The following is a 27699-nucleotide window of genomic DNA, read 5'->3' as shown; positions in this document are numbered from 1 at the left end:
TATCTTCTGTCAATGTAATAGTTGAAGAAGTGTGATTATTCAAGTATGATGTTCTCCTAAGGGGTTTTATTTATTTTTACAGTTTTATTTAGAAATCCAGCATGGAACAGGCCCTTCCAGCCCAATAAGCCACACTGCCCATCTATTTACCCCTAGCCTAATCACAGGGCAATTTACAATGATCATCAACATACTAACTGGTACGTCTTTGGACTGTGGGAGGAAACTGGAGCACCTGGAGGAAACCCATGCTGTTTATGTGAAGGACGTTCAAACTTCTTACAGATGGCGTTGGAAATGAATGCTGAACTGCGACGCCCCGCGCTGTAATGGTATTGCACTAACCACCACGCTACCATGGCAGGTTGTGTATTGTCGGGTCCTCAGGTGGCTGTAGAGGCTGGCCTGCTGTAGTATGGGCAAGGTTAAGTGGTGGTGTCCATGTGCACTTCACAAACTGAAAGTCTTGCATTTGTAGAGTGCACAACCTCAGGATGCCCCAAAGGACATTATAGCCATGTAGTGCAGTTTCTCGGATCAAGGATCAAGAATAATTTTCTTCTCCTCTGGTTTATGGACTCTGAGGGGCTTGTTAATAGCAACGAGGGAACCCTAGACTCTTCCAATTGTGACTGGGCAAGAGGCTTTTGAGATGATGCACTCTTTCCACCTTTAATACAAGTGCTCGTTCTGTTCCCATTGCATTGTCTCCGATGTCCTCAGCATTACCCCACGTGCTCACTCCTCACTTTGTGCAGATACGAGAATTCTTACGAGACTGTGGGCATGTTGCAAGCTTGGAACTCAACTGTGAATCATTTCCTCTGTCAGGCTGGTAACCTCTTCCTTCGACTACAAAACGAGTGCTTAAAAAAGACAGCAACTTAATCATGACTCAACACAAGTGCTCAGTACATGATGTAAAACAGCCTCCCCTCTGTAGACTCTGTCTAAGCTTCTCACTGCCTCAGTAATGCAGCCAGAATAATCATGGGCACCACCCTCCCCAGACATTTTCTTATCGTCCCTCTCCTATCAAGCAGAGATATAAAAGCCTACAAGCACGTACCACTAAATTCACGGACAGCTTCTCTCCATCTGTTACCAGACCTTGAATGCACCACTTGTACAATGAGATGCACTGCTGACCTCACAACCTACCTTGTAATAATCTTGCATTTTATTGGTTACTTGCACTGCACTCTTTCTTTAGCTTTGACAGTGATATCTGAATTGCTAATGTACTATCGTTAGGTTAGCTACTGCACTACCATGTAGCTCCCACTTACAGTTAGCTTCAAGCTCAATAATTTTGGAGGGAAACTAAACATCAGTTGAAGGCAAATCCTGTCACTTCCTATTTTAGTACATCTTAGGACAGAAGAGGTGTGCCCTGTGAAATAACCTAGATCTATCTACCTTCATTTTAAATAGCAACCAGGTTGTAACATTTGAATTTAAAACATTTACGTGATTATTCAGACTTTTTTTTCTTGCTGTTTTACTCTTGTTCTCCCTTTCCACCTCTCCTGAGGCTGCTGGCATCTCCTGGCAGATGATTCCAAGAACACCAGACACTCTTTAGACCTTGCACATAACCACTTCATAAACCTTGGCTGACTACTTGATCTTAGGATACATCACAATAGAGGCCAATTGTCTCCTCATACAACACCGACACACACCATTACCAGCGTGTAGCAGTCAGGAATACACAAGAAATGTAAAGGCCCCAGAAGAATACTTACGATCTTAAATTAGGAAGCCATGGTAGCGTAGCAGTTAGCACAATGTTATTTTTGCACTACTTACTTAATTTAACTATTTTATTTATATATATATAAAATAATATATATAATTTAACTATTTTATATAAATAAATAAATATTTTCTGTAATTCATGTTTTTTCTATTATTATGAATTCCATTGTACTGCTGCCAGAAAGACAAGACGTTTCACGACATGTGCCGCTGACATTAAACCTGATGCTAGTTCTGGAGTTCAGAGTGCAATTCTGGCACCGTCTGTAAGGAATTTGCAGGCTCTTCCCTGTATACCACATCAGTTTCCCCCGGTGCTCTGGTTTCCTGCCACAGACCAAAGGTGCCGCAGTTAGCAGGATAATTTGTGTTTGTAAGTGGTGCGGTGATTAGGCTACTGTTTAACAGGTGGGCTTCTGGGCGCTGTGGCTCACTGGGCTGGAAGGGCCTGGTCAGTATTGTATCTTTAAAGAATCTTTTTTTTAAAAGAACAATCTGAAACCTGAGACCTGAAATGCTTTGTATACTCACTGATAATAAAAACAAACATGTTGAGACTTTAGCAGACAAATTTCAAAGAAATTTAATCTTAGTTTCTTCCTGTTTATTGTGTGCATGAGCCCTTGTTCTTGCAAATATTTAAGGAATTGCTATTGAATTTGCCTGGACTAGTCAGACATTTAACCTCCAGTTCTTAGTACTTTTGCTTACTGGACTAATGTGAAAAAAACACTTGTTTCTCAACATTCCTTAATAAGTTCATTAAAAAGGGAGTTGTCACCATATTAGGGAGTTTTCCATCAGGAAGCCCTGTGGAGTCTTACTATTTTGACCAGAATGGCTCACTCAATAACACAAAAAGATTCCTGTGTTTTTTGTTCATTCAGTTTTCATGTACGCCGAATTAAACAATTGTTATAGGAAATGAAATTAGCGATTTGATATGTGGACCACACCAATGGGTATAGCCCAATGGTAAGCATCAAAACACAACTTTAAATTATGCTCCTCTGGCTGCTTAGGGCAAAGTAACTTAGTTCGTTCAGCAGAAAGAGTCCGCACTCTTTCCCTCTCCCTCTGTGGTCCCATTATGACCCAGCTAATCCATCCTTTCATGTGCAGCTGTAATTAATTCAGTTCCACAGTCCACACACAACAGCAATGAATAGAAAGTGTGCACGTAGGAAATGGTTTCATCTTTGCCAGTTGTTAATTGCTTCATAGAGAAGAGAAAAAACTCACACCTGTTCCAAACAGTGTGCCCTCTAACATTCAAGTAACCTACAGCTCACTCCTAGTCCAGAACAGTTAACTACTAACAGTTCCTTTAGAAATATCAGATATAGTTAAAAGCATGGTGACAAGAGAACAACATCGAACTGTGTACTTGCCTTCTTTGCTAGTCTGGAAGCAGCTGAAAACAGGAAGTAATCAAGAAAGATTGCAAGGGAGGGACGAAGGAGTCAAATGCATCGGGATTAAATTTAGCCTGAAGCACTGTGCTGTTAAAAGCACCATTTCCATGTTAAACTTTGCATTGAATTTGACGATGCGTAAGAAGGTTGCTTTCCCCAGTGCGAGTTTTTTCACCTTCGGTTTACGATGTTAGACTTTGCCATCAACCAGGCTTGTGTTGGAACCATGCCAATTTATTTCAATAGCCTGTGGCGGCAGATTTGAGAGCTTTAACAGGTGCTGTGCCTGTCGGGCACACTTTTCCTTTGGCATTATGCACAATGGGAGAGAGGGGCATTATGAATCGTCTGTGCATCTGTCCCTCAATATCTCTCTCATCCACCACTCCTGTTCTCTTCAACAGCAAATTGGACAGAGCCTACAATGAGCGCTGTTTAGAATGACAGCTTTCACTTATCCTGAGATCCGTTCTCAGTGTTATATATTTACTTATTCATTGTTCTCAGTGTTATTTATTTATCCATTTATTTATTTATTTATTTATTTATTTATCTATCTATCTATTTGCCTATTTATCTATCTTCCTATCCTGCTGTCTATCTATCCATCTATTTATTTGTTTAGCTAATTATATATTATTATAATAAATAAGGCTGTTTCTTATTTTGTACAAATCTCACTGAATTTCACTTGCCCCATCACTGAAATGTTCCCACAACCTATGGACTCACTTACAAGGACTCAAGTTCTCAATAGTTATTGTTTGTTTATTTATTTATTTTTCCTTTTTGTTTTTGTAGTTTGTTGTTTTTTGCACGTGGCCTAACGCCCAAGCGGCTGCTGGTCTTCCATTGACTCTAACATGGTTGTTATTCTATTATGGATTTATTGAGTATGGCCACAAGAAAATGAATTTCAGGGTTGCATATGGAGACGTATTTGTATTTTGATAATAAATTTACTTCCAACTTTAGAAATTAGGGATACTGAATGCTGACTTGTCAATATTTTGTAGGGATAGTGGAGCTGGAGGTTGTTTGTTCAACTAATTCAGAAAGGATTACGTTAAAATTATTCTTCAGAGTTACATCTTGTGTCCTTTACAGGTTCTGTGGGAGAATTCCAAGTCTATTATGCTGCCGTATCTGAACATAGTCAAGTCAAGTTGCTTTTATTGTAATTTCGACCATAACTGCTGGGACAGTACACAGTAAAAACGAGACAACATTTTTCAGGACCATGGTGCTACATGAACAGTACAAAAACTACACTGAACTACGTAAACCAACACAAAAACTACACTAGACTACAGACCTACCCAGGACTGCATAAAGTAACACAGAACAGTGCAGACATTACAATAAATAATAAATAGGCACAGCATAGGTCAGTAGGCTGGTAGTCCGATGCTACATAAATAATCAGCTGAATGGCGGCACCTGGGATTCCGTCCGTTTCATTCTGGCTTCCCTCTTGCCTCTTCCTCTTCTTTTCTCCTCACCTGCCTATCACCTCCCTACCATGCCCCTCACCCTTCCCTTTCTTCCATGCTCCACTCTCCTCTCCAATCAGATTCAAAGTTCAAAGAAAGTTTATTTTGAATGTACATAAATGTACAATTGTATATACTATCCAGAAATTCATTTTCTTGCGATATTCACGGAAGATTCCATTACCTTTTCCTCTGATCACCTCTCAGCTTCTCACTTCACCTCCCCCTCCCCCACCCACACATCTACCTCCTCCATCATCTGACTTCACCGACCGGCTTTTCCTCCCCCACCTTCTTATTCAGGGTTCTTCCTGCTTCCTTTCCAGTCCTGGTGAAGGGTGTCAGCCTGAAATGTTGACACTTTATTCCTCTCCATAGATGCTGCCTGACCTGCTGAGCTGTTCTGTGTGTGTTGATCTCTCCAGTCCTGTTCACCCTGTACACATCAGACTTCCAATATAACTCGGAGTCCTGCCATGTGCAGAAGTTCGCTGATGACACGGCCATAGTGGGGTGTGTCAGGAATGGACAGGAGGAGGAGTATAGGAAACTGATACAGGACTTTGTGATATGGTGCAACTCAAACTACCTGCGTCTCAATATCACCAAGACCAAGGAGATGGTGGTGGACTTTAGGAGATCTAGGCCTCATATGGAGCCAGTGATCATTAATGGAGAATGTGTGGAGCAGGTTAAGACCTACAAGTATCTGGGAGTACAGTTAGACGAGAAGCTAGACTGGACTGCCAACACAGATGCCTTGTGCAGGAAGGCACAGAGTCGACTGTACTTCCTAAGAAGGTTGGCGTCATTCAATGTCTGTAGTGAGATGCTGAAGATGTTCTATAGGTCAGTTGTGGAGAGCGCCCTCTTCTTTGTGGTGGCGTGTTGGGGAGGAAGCATTAAGAAGAGGGACGCCTCACGTCTTAATAAGCTGGTAAGGAAGGCGGGCTCTGTCGTGGGCAAAGTACTGGAGAGTTTAACATCGGTAGCTGAGCGAAGGGCGCTGAGTAGGCTACGGTCAATTATGGATAACTCTGAACATCCTCTACATAGCACCATCCAGAGACAGAGAAGCAGTTTCAGCGACAGGTTACTATCGATGCAATGCTCCTCAGACAGGATGAAGAGGTCAATACTCCCCAATGCCATTAGGCTTTACAATTCTACCGCCAGGACTTAAGAACTTTTTAAAAGCTATTATTAATGCTTTTTGAGATAGTGATTTAGATGCATATCATATTTTTTTACTGAGTTAAGTATTGTATGTAATTAGTTTTGCTACAACAAGTGTATGGGACATTGGAAAAAAAAAAGTTGAATTTCCCCATGGGGATGAATAAAGTATCTATCTATCTATCTATCTATCTGATCTGATCAATCTCTTGGGTTTCCCATGGAGAGTTCCTGTTTCTGCAGTGCAGCGCTTCAACCAGCAGGGGGCATCATTTCCCACTAAAACATTCATCCCTGGTTGATCCATTTCTGGGGAAGGTTAACTGGATTTTTGTTATTAGGCTACTATTCTTCCCAATTTTCTCCCATTCTTTATTGATTTTGACATGTTTTTCATCACAGAGTTAGGTTATGAGCACAACAGGCCCTCCTGGTTTCTGGAAACACATGCTATGATGAGAGGGAGAAAAGGCCTTTGCTACTAGTAAAGACCAGATTTTCTACAGTTGCTGGAATTCTTGAGTGACGCACACAAAGTGGTGGGGGAACTCAGCGAGTCAGGCAGCAGCATGCAGGGTAATCAGGACACTGAATGCAGACACAGTGTTCCAGTTACAGAGAAAGCGACGTGTGAAGGTATAGTGGTGGGTGGTGCTCTGTGTATTTTTCTTCAAGTTGTTGTGCAGTGAAGGTCCTGTCTGCAGTGCCTTTGAATGGATTGAATCAGGCAGCAGCTCTGAGACGAGGACCCAGGCAATTATGACTAGGTACGGTACATTATCTATGCTCTCCTGATACTATGTCCAAATATGTGGGGTTAGTAGGTTAATTGTTCACATGGGTGTAATTGGGTAGCACGGGTTTGTAGGCCCAAAGGGCCTGCTGCTGTGCTAGATCGCTACATAAATACAAATTTAAAAAAATAAATAAATGCAGAATTATATATCTCCATTCTGCCCATTGCTGCTGGTCTCTCCCCATAGTTCTGCATTATTTTCCTTCACAATGAGCACCATCTTCTGGGCAACAGAGATATGTATCTGAATGCAGCTCTCTAAAATGTTTCAATGCTTTGACAACAATGGACTGCCTGCCATCCTTATGGAAATGAGATCTTTCAGACGAGGCATTAATCTAAAGTCAGCCTCACAGGGGAATATAAAACAATCCCTGGTAGAAAATCTTGGTGACCTGAACAATTGGGCTGGAAGGGCCTGTTACCATACTGTATCTCTGAAAAATATATGCATTCTACTTCCCAGATGGGTGTATGAGGCTTTTGACTTAAGCTCCTCACCGCTGAGCTTGTGGATTCAACAGTGAAACCACCTCCTCTCAAGGCCTTGTTATTTTTGGGAACATTTCATTTCATTTATCTATTTATCTATTAATTAATTAATTAATCAATCAATCAATTAATTTATTTATTTGTTTATTTATTGATTGATTGATTGATTGATTGACTGATTGATTGATTGATTGATTGATTGATTGATTGAGATCCAACACAAAATAGGCTCTTCCGGCCTTTCGAACCGTACCACACATCAATCCCCCGATTTAAACCTAGCCTAATCACGGGACAATTTACAATGACCAACTAACCCATTATCCCGTATGGCTTTGAACTCTGGGAGGAAACTGGAGCACCTGGAGGAAACCCACGCGGTCATGGGGAGAACGTAGAAAATCTTTACACACAGCAGTGGGAATTGAACCCGGGTCATTGGTACAGTAAAGCATTGTGCTAACCACTGTGTTACTGTGTTGTCCATATCATGGGAGCCAGTTATAGAATCATAGAGTCATAAAGCATGGAAACAGGCCATTCAGCCCAATTAATCATGCTGGCCAATGTGCCGACAGGGGCGTATCCATGGTAGAGCGCTGAAAACACTATGGCAAGCACTGAAATTGCGCCCCTGTCCAAACATCTGACACCCATCTTTTAGATAGCTTTACCATACTATCATTTCAGAAATACAAGTCAAGCTCGTTAATCTTTTAATTAACAAATTATGGCACTACATGAAAATTATAACTGCACCTTCCTTGCTTTCACTGATACAAATTGGTCTATGATGTGATCAAAGTCAGTTTTTTCAGTTTCTTGTCATCTCCATACTGAACAATAAATTCAAGAAGCTCTTCAGGTCTTGATATTTTCGTGTTGACCCGCCTTGATAAGAACATTCTGTAATCCAAAATTTCTTCATATAGCTTGGCGTCTGTGTCGTGCAAACGAGCGAACCTTTCGTCCATTTCTCTGTGAAGACGTTCGAGTGTTCCCTTCATGACTCTTTCCATTTCCTCCTTAGCTGTTAACCCAGTGTCTCTCGAGTTCTCATCAGCCATTTGTTCCTTTTGTCTCTGATGTCTTTCAACTTCAATATTCCATTCTTGACAGAGACCGACTCCTTCTTCGTGAGACTCACTGACCAACACTTCTCTTTCATCATAAAAATGATCTTGGAGGGCTTTCAAATCCAGGGCAGCATCGTGGAAGTTCATGCCAGGATCCTGCAGCCTCTTTTGAATACGGTCAATGCGAATGAGTACTTTGTTCCAAAATCCTAGCAAAATCAGAAAATCGGAACTCAACATGCGGTTGTACAGCTGCCTTGTGTCACTTCTTGTTTCACTGGTCTCGTTTTCATTGTCTATCATGTCCTGGAGAACTTGAAGTATCTCCTCAAGGTACTTGTGGATGGGCTTCACTGCTTCTGTCCTTGCATTCCACCTGGTTTCGGACTCCGACTTAACAACCACAGTGATGCACCATCAATAACTCACTCTGAGACGTAAAAGTGAGGTATCGGCTTTTATTGACTGGAAGAAGGAACGAGCAGTGAGTGACCACCATACTACATCCTGGAGACTGAGAGGCCGGGCTCAGACCTCCATCACCTTTATACAGGGGTCTGTGGGAGGAGCCACAGGAGCAGTCATCAGGGGGCGTGTCCAGACAGGTATATGTAGTTCACCACACACAGGTACTGCTTTTTTGAGTTTTCCCACGCTGTGTTGAATGAGAGAAAAACACGTAGAAAGCTTTGATGGTTCCAAAAAATCCTGCTTGGCTGCATGTACACCCACCAAGTTGAGAGAGTGATTGTTGCAATTCACAAACACTGCCAGGCTGTTTTTCTCACTTATTCTTTGATGAACACCATTTCTGTGTCCAACCATCACAGCAGCACTGTCATAGCACTGTGACCGACAATCTTGTAGTTCCATTTCGTCCTTCTCTAGCTGTTTCAAGATGTCTTCAACCAAGCTCTCAGCATCCTTCTGGCTTATCGGGATAAAACCAAAGAAGGACTCTCTAACACAGACTATTTTCCTGTCAAAATCAACTTCCACATACCTCACTACTTCTGACATCTGCTCACGGTGTGCCTGATCATGAGTCGAGTTGAACATGACATAGTACTTGGCTTTACGAATGCTTCTCAGTAAACTCTAGCAAACAGTGGATACCATCATGTGGATGAATTCGTTCTGGACACCCGGTGAAAGATAAGACGTGGATCCAGGATGACTTTCCAAATGAGTGAGGTGTTCTTTTATGACAGGGTCGAAGATGGCCAGTAGTTTCAGTAAGCCAAGGAAATTTCCCATATTGGAGTCATCATCTAGCTGAAGTGACTCCCTGTGTCCTCACAAAGCCAGGTTCTGAGTCACAAGGAATTTTATGCAGTGAAGGATTCTCGTCAAGATATTACGCCACTTCTGCTTTTCCTTTTCAATCTTGACTGAAATACTGCGTCAATGACTCCTCTGTTTCCAGCTAAATTTCTTTCCATTTCTTTCCACTGTGTGAAGCATTCCTGATGATTCTTGGCATTTTCATGAACACTAATCCTTTCAGGTGCTTTCCACTGGTTGACTCCACTTTCCTGCTCCAATGAGGATTGATGGTCTGACTGGGAATTGAGAAGACAACAGATACAAAATGCAGACTTTTTAGAAGGGGACTAGACCAGCCATGAGCAAGTAACTTCCTCACCACGAGCATTTCCCAATTTCCTCTTGAACCAAGTTTTGTTCATTGAGCGGTTATTTGTTGGTAGGAATGGCCCCTCACCGTTTTGGAAATACTTTGAACCCAGCTTTATTATTTCTGTTCTCAACGCGTCAGGCAGAATTGCTTTTCCAGTATCCTTGTCGAATTTCAGAAGTTCAGTGTCATGCTGTTCAATCACTTCTGGTATGACAGTTCGAGGCTCTTTGTCACCATCCAGTTCACTAGGTTCAGTGTCGTCAGGGTCAATCTCGTCAGGTAAAATCTCGTCAATAAACTCAACATCACCACCACCACCCCTCCTGTCACGTCCACGTTCTCTGTGGCAGCCTCACTCTTAATCTTGTCATACTCGGATTTATCTGACTTGACTTCCTCCTCGGCTTGTGACGCATTTGTACCTGATCCACCTTCGGATTCTAACAAACTTGTAGCAGGTGCAGGCGACTCCATGGAATGTGTCGAACTGCTTGTTCCGGGCTTTTCAAAGAAAGGCATGAAGAACTTGCCCGACTTCTTGGCTTTCCACCTCCAACTTTCATCTCTTCCGTCTTTCAGCTCCACTTTCCAAGTCAAGTCAAGTCAAGTCACTTTTATTGTCATTTCGACCATAACTGCTGGTACAGTACATAGTAAAAATGAGACAACGTTTTTCAGGACCATGGTGTTACATGACAGTACAAAAACTAGACTGAACTACTTAAAAAACAACACAGAGAAAGCTACACTAGACTACAGACCTACACAGGACTGCATAAAGTGCACAAAAACAGTGCAGGCATTACAATAAATAATAAACAGGACAATAGGGCAAGGTGTCAGTCCAGGCTTTGGGTATTGAGGAGTCTGATGGCTTGGGGGAAGAAACTGTTACATAGTCTGGTGATGTGTACACCGAGGAACTTGAAACTACTCACCCACTCAACTACAGTCCCATTGATGTCAATAGGGGCTAGCCTGTCTGCGTTCCTCCTGTAATCCACGATCAACTCCTTCTTAAGGAGCCTTTGCCTGCTCTTACTCTCTCAATAACTCAGGCCCTTGAGCCTGGCAACATACTCGCAAATCTTTCTTTCACTCTTTCCACCTTAATGATCTATAACAGGGTAACCAAAACTGTACACAATGCGCCATCTATGACCTCACCAACATCTTCCACAACTGCAACAGAACAGCCCAACTCTTATACTGAAGGATACCACAGCAGCGTAGCAGTTAGAGCAACGCTTTACAATGCCAGTGATCATCATTCAGGGTTCAATTCCCACTGCTACCTGTAAAAAGTTTGTACGTTCTCCCCATGACCATGCGGTTTTTCTCCAAGTGCTCTGGTTTCCTCCCACATTCCAAAGACGTTTGGGTAAGCTGAAGGCGTGCTCCGTTGGCACCAACATCTGCTGGCTGTCCTCAGTAGAATCCTTGGATTGTGTTGGTTATTGACGTAAATGACACATCTTACTGTATGTTTCAATGTATCGAGGTACATGTGACAAGTGAGGCTGATCTCGATCTAGTCAATGCCCTGACTGATGAAGGACAGAATGCCTTCTTCACCATCCTGTCTGCCTGTGATGCCACCTTCAGTTCTTGGTGACAACGAGCAGCAGTGATGAATGCCACTATTGTTTTCAACCCACCATTGGGAACGCCTGCTTGAAGATCAGGATCTCAGGCCTGGCACAGGACTCATGGCGTACGAGGCAGCACTGATCACTGCTCAGCCCTGGGCTTCTGAGAACGTCGATAGGATGGTTAAAACTGTGTATGCAGTGTTGGCCTTCATTTGTCAGGGGACTGAGTTCAGGACCGCAGCGTAATTAACCTCTGTGTCACTGGCGACATTTCTCCCTCAAGCATCTTCACGAAGAAGCTTTGTCACAATGTTAAATATGGCGGATTTCTGTCTCAGACTGGCCGTCCTGTTTCTGCTATCATAACGCTTCAAATGTTTTCAGTTAAGGATTGCATGGCAGAAGCTTTGAGGTCATGAAAGCTGTTTTTTAAATCCAAGTCGTTCTTCCCTTTGGATTGACACGTACAGTAGCTCCGGCAGAATAGCTAGCAGGCTGCTAATTTTGTGACAGCCCAGGAATCACAGCATCAACTATCACTGGAAACAACGGGAGCTAGTTTGTGGGGTGGAGAAAGTAGAAAGTGAAAGATTGAAAAAAGTATTTCAACAATGTTCTCGAGGAACACAGCGGGTCGGGCAGCATCTGTAGGAGGGAAGGAAATGTCAAAATTTGGGGTTGAAATCGGAGGGGTGAGGAAGTCAGTATAAAAAGGCGAAGGGTAATGATAAGGAAGGATTCGGAGGTGATTGGTGGACTGGGGAGGGGTGTGAGATGACAGCTAGGTAGTACCAAGTAGGAGAGGTGAGTTGGAAGACAGGCAGGTGAATGATAGAACAAAGAGAGAAAGAGGAAAGGGAAGTAAATTGTGTGTGTGGGAGGGGAGGGGAGGGGAATGCCAAGATGGACAACAGCTGCTGGAAGGATATAAGCAGGAGCATAAAGCACTATCAGAGCTGGATTTAGATATGTGACGGAGGTGAGACTGGGAACCGTTAGGGGAGATGTGAAAGAGGGCTTGGGGGTAAACCTGCATGTGGTAAGTGGATAGAGGCAGGAGGGAGAAGGAGGTAAAGAGGGTGAAGGGGCAAAGTGGGAAAAGGCACAAACGTGGGAGGACCAGAGGATCAGGAACATGGGGGTGGGGAGAGGGAAGGGGAAGAAAAAGGAATTAAGTGGGGGGGGGTTGGGTCACTTAAAATTGGAAAAGTCAGTATGAATATGCCAGCTGGAATATAAGGTGTTGCTCCTCCAGTTTACATTCCAAGTTCAAAGTACATAGATATCACCATATACAGCCCCAAGATTCATTTTCTTGTGGGCATACACAGTAAATTCATGAAACACAATAGCATCGGGACAGACAAACAGCCAATGTTCAAAAGACAAAAAATTGTGCGAATACAAAAGAAAAAATAAATAACTACATGTGCAATAAGTATTGAGAGCATGAGATGAAGAGTTCTTGAAAGTGAGCCCATAGGTTGTGGGAATGTTCAGGGATCTGGTGAGTGAAGATGGTTCAAAAGCCTGATGGTTGAGGGCTAATAACTGTTCCTGAACCCGGTGGTGTGAGTCCTGAGGATTCTGTAGCTTCTTCCCGAAGAGAGGAAGGTACAGAAGAGAGATGAGAGCATGTCCTGGGCGGTGGAGTCCTTGATGATGGATGCTGCTTTCCTGCAACACTGCTCCATGAAGATGTCCTCAATGGTGGAGAGAGCTTTACCCATAATGGACTGGGTCGTGCCCACTACTTTTTGTAGGATTTCCCCTTCATGGGTATTGGTGTTTCCATACTAGGCTGTGATGCAGCCAGTCAATATACTCTCTGGCACACATCTATCAAAGTTGGTCAAAATTTTAGATGCCTTGCCAAATCTTTGCAGGTTTCTAAAGAAGTAGAGGTGCTGTCGTGCTTTCTTTGTAATGCTGAGCCCAGGACAGATCCTCTGAGGAATTTAAAGTTGCTGACCTCCACCTCTGATGCCGGGTCAGTACTGACTCATGGACCTCCAATTTCCTCCTCCGGAAGTCAATAATCAGCTCCTTGATTTTACTGACTGTGAGTGAGAGGTTGCTGTGACACCAGTCAGCCAGATTTTCAATCTCCCTCCTCAATACCCAGAGTCTAGACTGACATCTACATCATTTATTATTATATTGAAATTTCTCCTCTACTGTGCCTATTGTCTTGTTTATTAACTATTTATTTATTAATTAATTATTGTACTGCCCTGCACTGTTTTGTGCCCTTTATGTAGTCCTATGTAGGTCTGTAGCCTAGTGTAGTTTTTGTGTTGGTTTATGTAGTCTAGTGTAGCCTTGAGTTGTCTCACATAGTCTAGTGTAGTTTTGTGTTGTTTCATGTAGCACCATGGTCCTGGAGGAACGTTGTTTCGTTTTTACTGTGCACTGTACCAGCAGTTTATGGTCAAAATAACAATAAAAAGTGACTTGACTTGACTTGATGTGCTGATTTGTCACCACCTTTGATTCAACCAAGGACACTGGTGTCGGCAGCAAATTTAAATTGGCTGTGCTCAGCCTCACAGTCATAAGTGTAAAAACGAGCAGAGCCGGGCGCTAAGCACGTAACCTTGTGGTGCATCTGTGTTGATGGAGATTGTGGAGGAGACGTTTTTGCCAATCCGAACACTGGGCTTTATACTGGCAATAGAGAAGGCGAAGGATGGACAGCTCAGTGTGGAATGTGAATGGTCTGCAGCCAGGAGCTTGAGAAAGCCATGGTGGATTGAGTGTAGGCATTCTGTGAAATCATCACCCGGTCAGGGCTTGGAGTACATCAGGAGTACAGAATGCAGTAGACAAAGTTGAAGGAAATGCATGCTGCACCTTTGCCTCACCTGGACGGACTGGTTACAGTAGATGGTAGTGACTGATTAGGTGTAAGGGCAAGTATTCCATCTCCGCGAGGCAAAGGGAGTGGAGAGGTGAGCGGAGCAAGGAGCCGCGGCGGGAGTGGGCCCTGCCGAAGACAGAAGGCAGAAAGGAGTGCGGAGAAGATGTGCCTGATGGTGGGAAAATGTCGCAGCTGTCAGAAATGATGAAGGAGACTCAAGGTGGAAGGTACGGACCAGGGGAACTCTATCCCCGTTCTGCCTGGGTGGAGTGGGGTGAGAGCAGAAGGATGAGGAACGGAAATGTGAGAAAAGGTTCTATCAACCACAGCAGAAGAGAATTAACTTTTAATACTTACTTGGAGATACAGGATAGTAACAGGCCCTTCTGACTCAATGGGCCCAAGTTGCCCAATGGCACCCATGTGGCCAATAACCCCACCTACTAACCCTATCCATCTTTGGAATGTGGGAGGAAACCAGAGCGGCCAAAGGAAAGCCAAACAGTCATGGGGAGAGTGTACAAACTCCTCGCAGAGAACCGCGGAGAGGAGCACCAGTCCCTGGCACTGTAATAGCTTTACGCTACTGTGCCACCCAAGTCACGCTTTGTGAAAAGGTAGGACATTTCAGATATTTTGGAACAGAAAAGATGAGGTGGAGGTGGAGAAACTGGGAGAAAGAAATGGCATCCTCACAAGAAACAATGAACTCGGCTTTTTCTCCTTGGAGCGACGGAGGATGAGAGGAGACCTGATAGGGGTGTATAAGGTGATGAGAGGCATTGATCGTGTGGATAGTCAGAGGCTTTTTCCCAGGGCTGAAATGGTTGCCACAAGAGGGCACAGGTTTAAGATGCTGGGGAGTAGGTACAGAGGAGATGTCAGGGGTAAGTTTTCTACGCAGAGAGTGCTGAGTGCATGGAATGGGCTGCCGGCAACGGTGGTGGAGGTGGATACAATAGGGTCTTTTAAGAGACTCCTGGATAGGTACATGGAGCTTAGAAAAATAGAGGGCTCTGGATATCCCTAGGTAATTTCTAAAGTATGGACATTTTCAGCACAGCTTTGTGGGCTGAAGAGCCTGAATGGTGCTGTAGGCTTTCTGTATTTCTGTTTCTAAACAGGATGGGTAGAGGTGTAGTCTAAATAGATGGTGGAGCTGGCAGGTTTAATGGGAAGATTGAAAGATGAAAAGGAGAGGGAGAGGAGGTTAAGAAAGCAATCGCATGAGTTTTAAAATGGAGAGCAAAGTTCTTCTTTTCCTCTGTTAATCCTGGAAATGAGTCAGAATTTTAACAATTCCCCTTTCAGCTTTTCAAAATACATTCACATTTTATCACATCGGATCAAAATATTTCAGGTGAATTGTGGTTAGTCGAACTCAAACTAGACTTTCCGAACCTGGCTTCGGCTCTGAATTTTCTACCACATTTATTCACCACTCTTTACAACAAACATGGCCCCTTTTACTGTGGAAATCTGTCTGAAGACACTCAATAAAAATATTTTTGAAAGCAAATCCAGTGTTTTAAAAATAGTGGGGGAGGCAGCTTGAGATTCAAGATCTTAGAGCAATGCAACAGTTAAATTATAGATCTGTGGCATAAGCAGCAACCATACATATTGGAATAGAGCAGCAGCTCTTCTCAGACAAGAAAGCAGCCTTTTTAAATGTGGCTTTTGAATGCGAATTTATAATTTCAATACTCAGACTGGGGCAGTTTAATCCAAATTGAACTCATGTCGGCCTACAAAAACTGAGTGTCATCCTGACACCATTAGACTTACTGTTCAGTGTGGCTCTGGCACAGTCCGAGGTATGTATTGAAGGGTTTCCTTACCTTTTGAGAAATCTGGGGTCCACACAGTGTGCTGGAAGGAGATGTCAGCAGGGGACACAGAGAGCAGGGATGAAAGGCCTCCGGGCGTAAGAGCTGTCCGTCGTCTGATCGCACTGCCTGAGCCGATAGCCAGTCAGACTTCTAATCCTGCAGCCGACTGTCCCTGCGACACTGTGAGGCTAGGGCTGTACAATCCAGTGCAGCAAACAACAAACACGGCAACAGCTCGTGCCGAGGGCAGGTTGCTTCTGGGTGGATTCTCGGAGCAGAGTGTTCTGAATTGTTTGCCGATCGCACTGTCTGAACGAATCACTGTTCAGTAACCTGGCTTCACTCGCCCTCACTGGTTTCTCAGCCATAACTATGGGCTTTCTGAAACTATGTTTGCTCAGATCTCCTTGAATAGTTTCTGTAACCAACCATTACTGTTGAACTTCAGTTACTTGGGAAATAAGCTTTAAACGAAACTACCTCTCTAAGTACATACCTTGCCACAGAACCAGTAATTAAACCTTGGTTTCAACCTTTTAAAAAATTATTTAAAGATACAGCACAGTAAGAGGCCTTTCAGGCCCAACAAGACTGCGCAGCCCAATTACACCCAGGTGACCAATCAGCCTGCTAACCCTTTACCCCATCACTGTGTCCAAGACCATCACTACACGCTCCAACCAGAAGCTATGGATGACTGCGGAGGTGCGTGCACTGCTGAAGATTTTGAGACTCCGCCTTCCGAGCAGGCGACAATGCAGCCCTAACAACAGTGAGGGCCAAACTGTCCGGGGCCATCAGAGGGGCAAAGCGTGCACACGCCCAGCGAATCCACAGCCCCTTCCAGGACAGCGGTGACACGCGGCACATGTGTAAGGGCATTCAGGACATCACCAATTACAGGACAACATCACCTGACTGTGCGGGTGATGCCTCCCTCCCAGATACACTGAACAACTTCTACACTCATTTTGAGGCGGAAAATGACATGGTGGTGAGGATGACCACTCTTCCTCCCAATGACCAGGTGCTGTGTCTCACAGTGGCCAATGTGAGAAGAACCCTGTGCAGGGTCAACCCACGGAAGGCTGCTGGACCAGACAACATTCCTGGTAGAGTGCTCAGAGGATGTGCAGACCAGCTAGCAGATGTTCTCACTGACATCTTCAACATCTCCCTGAGCAGCATCATCGTTCCAATGTGCTTCAAGGCCGCCACCATCATCCCCGTGCCGAAGAAGTCTTCAGTGTCCTGTTTCAATGACTACCGTCCCGTTGCACTTACATCCATCATCATGAAGTGTTTTGAGAGGCTCATCATGAGGCATATCAAGACCCTGCTGCCCCCCTCACTGGACCCCCTGCAATCTGCGTACCATCCCAACCGCTCAACAGCGACCCTCCACCTGGCCCTCACCAACCTGGACAAAAAAGGCACGTACATTCAAATGCTGTTCATAGCCTTCATTTCAGCATTCAACACAATCATTCCTCAGCACCTGATTGGAAAGCTGAAACTACTGGGCCTGAACACCTCCCTCTGCAACTGGATCCTAGACTTCCTGACTGGGAGACCTCAGTCAGTCTGGATCGGGAGCAGCATCTCCAACACGGGGCCCCCCGGGGTTGCGTGCTCAGTCCACTGCTGTTCACTCTGCTGACCCACGACTGTGCTGCAACACACAGCTCAAACCATATCATCAAGTTCGCCGATGACACAACCGTGGTGGGTCTCATCAGCAAGAACAACGAGTCAGCATACAGAGAGGAGGTGCAGCAGCTAACGGACTGGTGCAGAGCCAACAACCTGTCTCTGAACGTGAGCAAAACAAAAGAGATGGTTGTTGACTTTAGGAGAGCACGGAGTGACCACTCTCCACTGAACACTGACGGCTCCTCCATTGAGATCGTTAAGAGCACCAAATTTCTTAGTGTTCACCTGGCGGAGAATCTCACCTGGTCCCTCATCACCAGCTCCATAGCAAAGAAAGCCCAGCAGTGTCTCTACTTTCTGCGGAGGCTGAGGGAAGTCCATCTCCCACCCCCCATCCTCACCACATTCTACAGGGGTTGTATTGAGAGCATCCTGAGCAGCTGCATCACTGCCTGGTTCAGAAATTGCACCGTCTCAGATCGTAAGACCCTACAGTGGATAGTGAGGTTAGCTGAGAAGATCATCAGGGTCTCTCTTCCCGGCATTGGAGACATTTACATCGCACGCTGCATCCCGCAAAGCTAACAGGATTGTGAAGGACCCCACACACCCCTCATACAATCTCTTCTCCCTCCTGCCATCTGGGAAAAGGCACCGAAGCATTCACGACCAGACTGTGTAACAGTTCCTTCCCCCAAGCCATCAGACTCCTCAATTCACAGAGTCTAATCTGACACCAATATATATATATATATATATATATATATATATACACACACACACACACACACACACACACACACACACACACACACACACACACACACACACACACACACACACACACACACACACACACACACACACACACACACACACACACACACACACACACACACACACACACACACACACACACACACACACACACACACACACACACACACCCTGAACAGCACACCACTCCCTTTGCAATTTTTGCTCATTTCTTTCTGAATTCCTGCTAAAACTTTGTTTACATTTACATTTACGTCATTTATTATTATATTTTAATTTGCCCTTTACTGTGCCTATTGTCTTGTTTATTAATTACTGTACTGCCTTGCAATGTTTTGTATACTTTATGTAGTCCCGTGTAGGTCTGAAGTCTAATGTAGTTTTGTGTTGTTTCAGGTAGTCTGGTGTAGTTTTGTGTTGTTTCATGTAGCACCATGGTCCTGGAGGAACGTTGTTTTGTTTTTACTGTGTACTGTACCAGCAGTTATGGTTGAAATGATAATGATAAAGGTGACTTGACTTGATGCCTTTGAGATGTAGGAGGAAACTGGTGCTCCTGGAGGAAACCCACATAGTCAGGGGGAGGATTGTGGTGAACTACATATACCTGTCTGGACTGCTCCTGTGGCTCCTCCCACAGACCCCTGTATAAAGGCGATTGAGGCCTGAGCCCGGCCTCATTCTCCAGGATGTAGTGTTGTTCATTCTTCCAGTCAATAAAAGCTGGTATCTCGTTTCTTACGTCTCAGAATGAGTTATTGATGGTGCATCAAGGATATACAAACCCCATAGAGACAGTGGTGGGAATTGAACCTGGGACGCTGGTGCTGAAGCATGTTACTCTGTTAAGCTACTGTGCTGCCCCGTAAAGAAAAGCAGAACCATAGACACAGAGCAAGAAAGATACACCAACCTCAAGGCAGGTGACAAATTTAACAGCCTTCATTTAAAGTGTGTGGTAATAGTGAAGAAGAAAACTTCACCACGACCTAACACCCAGATACCCTTTCAAAGGTGATGTAAGTGAACATTTATTTTTCAAATATATATGTTATTCACAATATAACTGGTAAATACAGTTCAGCCACTGAGTCAAAGAGTAAGAAAATAGACTCTTCATCTCAGCACATGAATGCCAGCTAAATTGCTTGCTCAAGCTCGCATTGGACCATACCCGTCTAAATCTTGGCTATCCATGTACTTATCTAAATGCCTTTTAGAGGGTGTAATTGCACCTGCTTGTACAGTTTCCTCTGTCAACTTGTTCATTGTACCCACCTCCTTCTGTGTGAGAAGTTGCCCCTCATGTCGCCTTTAAATTTCACCTTCAACAAATTATATCCTTCCAAGAAGGGACATCCACTCAGTAGCCACTTGATTAGGTATCTCCTGTATCAAATAAAGTGGCCTTTGAGTGTAAATTCATGGTCTTCTGCTGCTGTACCCCATCTAATTCCAGGTTCAATATGTTGTACATTCAGAGATGTTCTTCTACATTTCACTGTTGTAATGTGTTTTTATTTCAGTCTCTGTCACCCTCCTATCAGCTTGAGCCAGTGTGGCCATTCACCTCTGACCTCTCTCATTAACAAGACACTTTCACCCACAGAATTGCTGCTCACTGGATTTTTATTTTTATTTTTTGCACTGTTCTCTGTAAGCTCTAGAGACTGTTGTGCGTGAAAATCTCAAGAGATCAGCAGTTTGCGAAATACTCAAACCACCTCATCTGACACCAACAATCGTTCCATGGTCAAAGTCACTTTGAGCACATTTTTTCCACTTTCTGAAGTCTGGTTTGAACAACTGAACCTTTTCTGCATGTGCTTATGCATTGAGTTGCTACCACATGATTGGCTGATTAGATAGTTGCATTAACGAGCAGGTGTGCCGATATACCTAATAAAGTGGCCACTGAGTCTACCATTGTACCATCAATGTTCATGTATCTATGTCTATTGTACCATCAATTCAATACTTTCTTTTACAATGCATCAATGCCACAAATGTTTTTTCCTTTAAAAAGTGCACCTATGAAGTGTTTGAGACAGTGTTATACTGAGTCTATTTCCTCAGTGTCTGAGGACTTTTCCCGTATGGCCTTTGTCGAGGCTGCTTTGAGCTTCGGTTTGTCCTTCAGCATGTACACCTCCACCCTGGAATATGCTAGTCAGCAGCATTCACTTGTGGGCATTAATTATACTGGAAGACTAATAATTTTAGGGAATACCAAACTGAGTTGACGATTCCGCAGGAGTGGTTGATGTTTATCTTGGTGTGCATCTCTGGGACCAGGCAGAGGAACCTTGAGTCCTCTGTTGCACAGCCACTGGGGACAAAGCTCAACAAGGACCACTGCATCTTCTTACTGAAACTTCATGGCAAATGTGGAAGATCATGACTTATGTACCACAACCATCTCAAGGGCGGCCTGCAGTGGGAGTGAAACTCCGGTTATTTGTGAATGATGCCAAGCAAGGCCTTACTCTTTGTCTGTGAGAGGGAGAATTCTGCCATACTACTTTGCTCATCTGCTTGGAAGCCATATCCATCTCTTTTACCTGCGAGGCTTTAATGACGTTCTGTGCTGAACAGTGTCTAATGGATTTGTCGTCAAAGATATTTTCATGCAATAACTTTTTTATGAAGTACAAGCAGTGTAGCAAGGTCCAAATGAATGGAATGTTATGCAGCAACAACACAGGTCCATCCTTGGCAAAATTGAGATAAAGAAATACTTCGTTACATATACAAAACTTTATTTAAAGAATTATATTATCACAACAATACATTATTATACAATAACATTCACAAAACACTGGAGGATCTCAGCAGGTCAGGCAGCATCTATGGAAATAAATACAGTTGACATTTCGGGCTGAGAATCTTCATCAATCCATAGATGCTGCCCGACCTGCTGAGTTCCTCCAGAATTTTATGTGTGTTGTTCTGGATTTCCAGCATTGGCTTGTATTTACTATTATACAATATTCTGGACTTCATAAAACAGATTATTTACAGTTTCAAATGAAAATACTGTACAAAACCCTTAGCGGCTTCAGGTAGAACGTCAGCAGATGGTGACACCTAGTGTTTCTGTAGTTAGGTTCTAAGCACAGTTTGATGCAGGCCTAACACTAATGTGGTCATCAAATGAGAACTCCATTGGGTACATTTATTTCCCCTTTCTCTGAAGATCTGCACATCACAATTCAACAGAGGAGATCCATTTCGGATCTTCAGATGAAGCAGAGGGTGACTCAGGTGACCACCTTTTGGAGCCAGTTGTTAGTGATGAAATTCACACTCACCTTCAATGGTATTTGCTTAGTTAAGGAGGAAGGGTACTTGAAGATCAAGACCCCAGAATTGGCAGAGAGCTCTTGGCCCCAGAGGGAGCAGTGATCTCAACCCACCTTTACGTTTATGACTTATCGTGGACACCTCAAGGTGTCTGAATGATACCATGGGTACTATCTCCAAATATTTACTGGAACGATGCACGAAAATAAGTTTGTGTCCTCTCCCACACCAATATCCTCAGTAGCGAGGTTTTTATTACACTCAATTGGACACATTGAGCAGGCCGCATTGCTTACATTCCAGATTCCAGACTCCCATAACAGACTGTCATTTATAAATCCTGTCACAGAGAATGCTCAGTGGACCAAGGAAAAGATTCAATAGACAGTAGGTGCAGGAGTAGGCCATTCGGCCCTTCTAGCCAGCACCGACATTCACTGTGATCATGGCTGATCATACACAATCAGTACCCCGTTCCTGCCCTCTCCCCATATCCCTTGACCCCGCTATCTATAAGAGATCTATCTAACTCTCTCTTGAATGCATCCAGAGACTTGGCCTCCACTGCCTTCTGGGGTAGAGCATTCCACATATCCACCACTCTCTGGGTGAAAAAGTTTTTCCGCATCTCTGTTCTAAATGGCCTACCCCTTATTCTTAAACTGTGGCCTCTAGTTCTGGACTCATCCATCAGCGGGAACATACTTCCTGCCTCCAGTGTGTCCAATCCCTTAATAATCTTATATGTTTCAATCAGATCCCCTCTCATCCTTCTAAATTCCAGTGTATACAAGCCCAGTCGTTCCAATCTTTCCACATATGACAGTCCCGCCATTCCGGGAATTAACCTTGTGAACCTACGCTGCACTCCCTCAATAGCAGGAATGTCCTTCCTCAAATTTGAATTCACGGGTGTAGTCAAAGTTCCCTTGGAAAATAATGCATCGGCTTCACTGCTGCCTGGATATCTGCTTCCATTGGCTGCTCAAAGGAGAAATTGATCATCCAGGTTGGTATTGGAAACCTCACATCTGTGCAAGAGGAGCACAGAGAAGCCCCACGTAAATCTCAGGAAAGGGGACTCACCTCATACAGGTCAGGCAGCCACCTACCAAATCTGCAGAAACATCTGAAAATGCCAAACTGCCTTCATCAGTCACCTCAGAACACACAAAATTGGAGGGGGTAGATATATGTGTCTTCAGGCTCCTGTACCCTTGTCTATCAGGGAAGAGTTACAAGAGCCTGAAGGCACACACTCAGAAATTCAGGGATAGCTTTTTCCCCTCTATCATCAGATTTCTGAATGGATATTGAACCCAAGAACACTACCTCACTACCATTTTTTCCCTGTTTAGGCACTATTTAACTAACTTTTTAAATATAGGTGCACATATTGTAATTTAGTTTTTAATTATGTATTACAATGTACTGCTGCTGCATAGCAACAAATTTCACAAGATATGCCGATGATATTAGACCTGATCCTGAAGTCATATAGGGAATGCCTCAGAGGAAAACAATTTGTGACTTTAACGGTATGTCGTAGGAAGTTTACGACAGTTTTCCTGCCACATGACAAATAAGTAAAGATTTTCTACAAATTAATCCACATTATGAGACAAAAAAAAAGTCTAATTTCTGATCTTTCACTGCCAGTTTTTGGCTTTGAGAAAAAGGCATTCCCACTGAGACTTGCTCCAACATTTCCCATTTATTTTCATGCCATTTGATGGTTCAATATAAATCACATTCTAAGATTGTTGCCTAATAATTGAAATTGTATATTTGATGTGCCTGACTAATGGCTGAAACATTAATTGCATCTTTACAAAAAAGATACACTGTAAGTATACTGTTTTCCTGGGACATCAATTATTGACTCTGTTTTACACTATTCAGACACACTCTAATGACATTTCCAGGAAACAAATTTAACTTGACATTGAGGAAGGGACGTACTTTTGGATCTAATCCCCGGGCTGCATCTATGAAGGATGTTACAGACGAAGTCTTGTATATCTGGATTTTTGCAACCCTGGGCACAATAAAATCTATATCTTGAGTATTGCATTGAATAGATCCTGCAGTACAGCTTAGCAATTCCCAGGAGCAATGAGTCTAATGGTTTGATGTGGGCTGTCTCCACAGCAGTGGTCTATTTAAGATAGCACTGTATCAGAAATTACAGATGTCAATCATCTTAATTTTATGATGCACCTAGTTTCTAAAGTATTAACGGCAGTAGAAAATTTTCGATAAAGTTAAGATACCGATACAAATCTGCTGCTTGTTTATAGGTTTCATTGTTCTAAAGGTTTCTGGAGACCAATCACAGCCTCAGCCCAGATCACCTGTAGGCTTGCTCACCACAGTTTCTGATTGGCAACTGAATGACGACATTGGCAAGCAATTAAAATTCCCTGACCTCATCACATCATCACTGAGGCCTAACACGGTCATTCCGTCAGAAACCTTGAAGCAGGTGGTCATGGGAAAACTGACTGTGCTTCAGGAAGACCAGATTGAGGAGGCAAATACCAGCAGCTGCTGGAGTAGTGCCAGAGACAGAGATGGAGGGCACGGTGCAACCTTTAGGAGGAGGGGGTGTGGAGGTTCTGCTGCCTCATCACTGTGCAGAACCTGCTCTGTCCTTGGCATTAGAAAAGCGCCATCAGGACCGTAACAGAAGGCTGCCGAGCGAGCCTCCAATGGCTCTGGATCAAAAGGTGTGACATGTGGGCCAGTGCTGCTGGGACACAAGCCAGGGCCTGCTCAACCCTAGCCGGGGCCTGGGCGAGGCAGTCTACTGTTGAAAGACCCAAAACACCCAATGACCCCAGGCTACATCACTGATGATGTGTGCCAGCGCATCCTCGGTTGTATCTCAGCATCACGTACAGCCCATAGTACATTAAATCTATCCCTTTGACCAAGCTTTTGGCTTCCTATCCTAATATCTCCATTAACTCAGTGCCAATGATGCTCCCAGGTGTTCTAGTCGGGTTGATTAGCCACTGTGAATTGACCCTGGTCAGGTGGGAGGTAGAATCCGGGGAGAGTTAATTGGAACATGGGGAGAATTAGTGCGGGAAAGGAAATTCCTCTCTGAAACAGCATGGGATAAATGGGCCAAAATGCCGTCTCCTACGTCATAAGGAAATATAAAAATGCAAGTTAATGTTGAAAGTTGACCTTGTGTATAACAAAGCAGCAACTGAGCATGTGGCGGCATGGTACCTTAGCGGTTAGCGTAAAGCTATTACAACGCCAGTGACCTGGCTTCAACCCCGCCGCTGTCTGTAAGGAGGTTGTACCTTCTCCCTGTGGCCACGAGAGTTTCCTCCAGATGCTCCAGTTTCCTTCCACGATCCAAAGATGTACAGATTACAAGGTTAATTGGTCACATGGGGGTAATGGGGTGATATGAGCTTGTTGGGGTAGAAGACCTGTTATTGTGCTGTATTTCTAAATCTAACTCTAAAAGGGCCAAGTTGGATAATGTCTACCACATATATCCCCTTAGATGGTCATAAAATCTCTCGGTTTCCAGCTGATTTATGACTGTTTATGCATTTGCTCAGTTGAATTTGGACACTTCTATTATACCTTGTTGCCATCTAGTGATTTGATCCTCTCATTACAATCAGATCTTTTCTGTAAAGTCTAAACCTGTGCTTCCTATTCATTTCTCCTTCCCTGCCATTATTAACAACGTCACAATTTGTTACCTCTTCCTAATGCCCACTGAACTGTGTGGCTTGTTTGACTTTTTCAGAGGGTAACTGAGGGTCATCACATGATCTGGAGTTACAATGTAGAGCATCAATGAACCAAATGGATTTTGCAACTAGTTGAACCAAATGAATTTGACCTACCATCTTGCTATTAGTTTGGGTGTCTGGATGACTGCTAAACTACTGCACCCTGATAGGATGGAGCTTTCTCCACTTTACACTGACCTGGCCACATACATATACACTAAGTAGCCACGTTATTAGGAACACCTATATATTTGTTCGTTAATGCAAATATCTAATCAACCAATCATGTGGCAGCAACTTAATGAATAAAAACACGCAGACATAGTCAAGAGAGTCAGTTGTTGATCAGACCGAATACCAGAATGGGGAAGAAATGTGATCTAAATGACTTTGATCGTGGAATAATTGTTGGTGCTAGACAGGGTGGTTTGAGTATCTCAGAAACTGCTGATCACGCACAGCAGTCTGTAGAACAGGGATTTCCAACATTTCAAATGCCATGGACCAATACCATTAAGCAAGGGGTCCGCTGACCCTAGGTTGGGAACCCCTGCTCTAGACTTTACAGAGAATGGTGCAAAAACAAAAGAAAAAGTGAGCGGTAGTTCTTTGGGTGAGAACACCTTGCTCATGAGAGAGGTCAGATGAGAATGGCTAGACTGATTCAATCTGACAGGAAGGCGACAATAACTCAAATAACCACGCATTACAATAGTGGTGTGTAGAAGAGCATCTCTGATTGCACTAACCGTCGAACCTTGAAGTGGATGGGCTGCAGCAGCAGAAGACCACGAACCTACACTCGGTGGCCACTTATTAGGTAGAAGAGGTATTTAACAAAGTGGTGACTGAGTGTAAGTCCAATTTGAATAAGTGCAAACACATATATTGCACTTCCCTTCTTTCTCATCTTTTAAAAGTCCCACGTTATTTCTGCAGCCACTTTAGGCCATGGACCAGTATTTATTTCGAGATATAGCAAGTTATCAGGCCCTTCAGTCCAACAGTCCCACGCTGCTCAATTACATTCATATGACCAATTAACCTGCTAACTTCAACACCTTTGGAATGTGGGAGGAAACGGGAGACCCCAGAGGAAACCTGTGTGGTCACGGGGAGAACATACAAACTCCTCACAGACAGTGGTGAGAATTGAACCTGGATCACTGGTGCTGGAATAGCATTACACTAACCACTATACTACTGTGCTGCCCAAGTAAAATAGTTTACAAGCACATCTATCCTTTTACTTCACTAAAAGCAATCTCGGCTTTCTTTATTGTACTTGCATATTTGTTTTTATAAAGTCAGTCAGCATCTTCCCCGCAACACAATATTGCCACAACTGTATGGAGTACTAAACTGCACCTTATAATTTCTGCTATTAACCTTGACTGGTTACATCCAGAACATTAATCTTATTAAAAGCATATAGCAGACAAGCCACACAGGCAGTGGAGTGTAGAATCATTACACTGATTGTTATAACACACAGGCTGAGCTACGGGGTCTATACTTACAATGGAAAAATGACAGATGATATCACGGCTGAGTGAGACTGTTGTGCTAGATACTGTGAGGCTGTATCCTCAGGCTGGAAATGTAGGATAAAGCAGTCAGTACTGCGGTAAGGAAATATGTCTTTACCTGTGGATATTACAAATGTTTGAATTGGAGGCTCAGTGCGACATCCAACCCTTTCAATTCCGTTCCATCATGTAGACTCAACTCCTGTCTGTTCCACCAGCTCTCCTTATTTTCTTTTGTACAGGTCATACCTTCCCCAGAAGAGATCCCAATGATCAATAAATCTGAATCCCTGCCTCCTGCACCAGTTCCTCAGCCACACATTCAATTGCTAAATCATCCTATTCTTACCCTCACTGGTGTGTGAGACGGGCAGCAGTCCAGAGATTACTAACCTGGAGGTCTTGTTTTTCAGCTTTCTACCGAGCTCCCTAAAATCACTTCAGGATTTCCTCACCTTTCCAACCTCTGTTATTGGTGCCATTCTGCCCCTTTAGAATGCCGTGGACCTGACCTGAGACGTCCCTGACCCTGGCATCTGGG

At 43.7% G+C, this 27699-nt stretch overlaps 1 protein-coding gene across 3 annotated transcripts in view; it reads right to left on the bottom strand.

Moving 5' to 3' along the window:
* The window catches only part of LOC140739227 (fibroblast growth factor 1-like), an 88949-nt gene that overhangs the window by 35688 nt on the left and 25562 nt on the right, over positions 1–27699 (bottom strand). The window contains exon 1 of one of the 3 annotated variants that reach the window (XM_073067327.1): positions 16142–16630. The exons of 1 other annotated variant lie outside the window; for it this stretch is intronic. The gene's annotated coding sequence lies outside the window, so the exon portion shown is untranslated. Of the gene's footprint in view, positions 1–3152; positions 3285–16141; positions 16631–27699 lie in introns of those variants that run through there. One more of the 3 variants, XM_073067328.1, reaches the window with a different exon arrangement.

The sequence above is a fragment of the Hemitrygon akajei genome, chromosome 15 (genome assembly GCF_048418815.1).
Source record: "Hemitrygon akajei chromosome 15, sHemAka1.3, whole genome shotgun sequence".
NCBI lineage: Eukaryota > Metazoa > Chordata > Chondrichthyes > Myliobatiformes > Dasyatidae > Hemitrygon > Hemitrygon akajei.
This window is presented reverse-complemented; position numbering and strand designations above follow the sequence as displayed.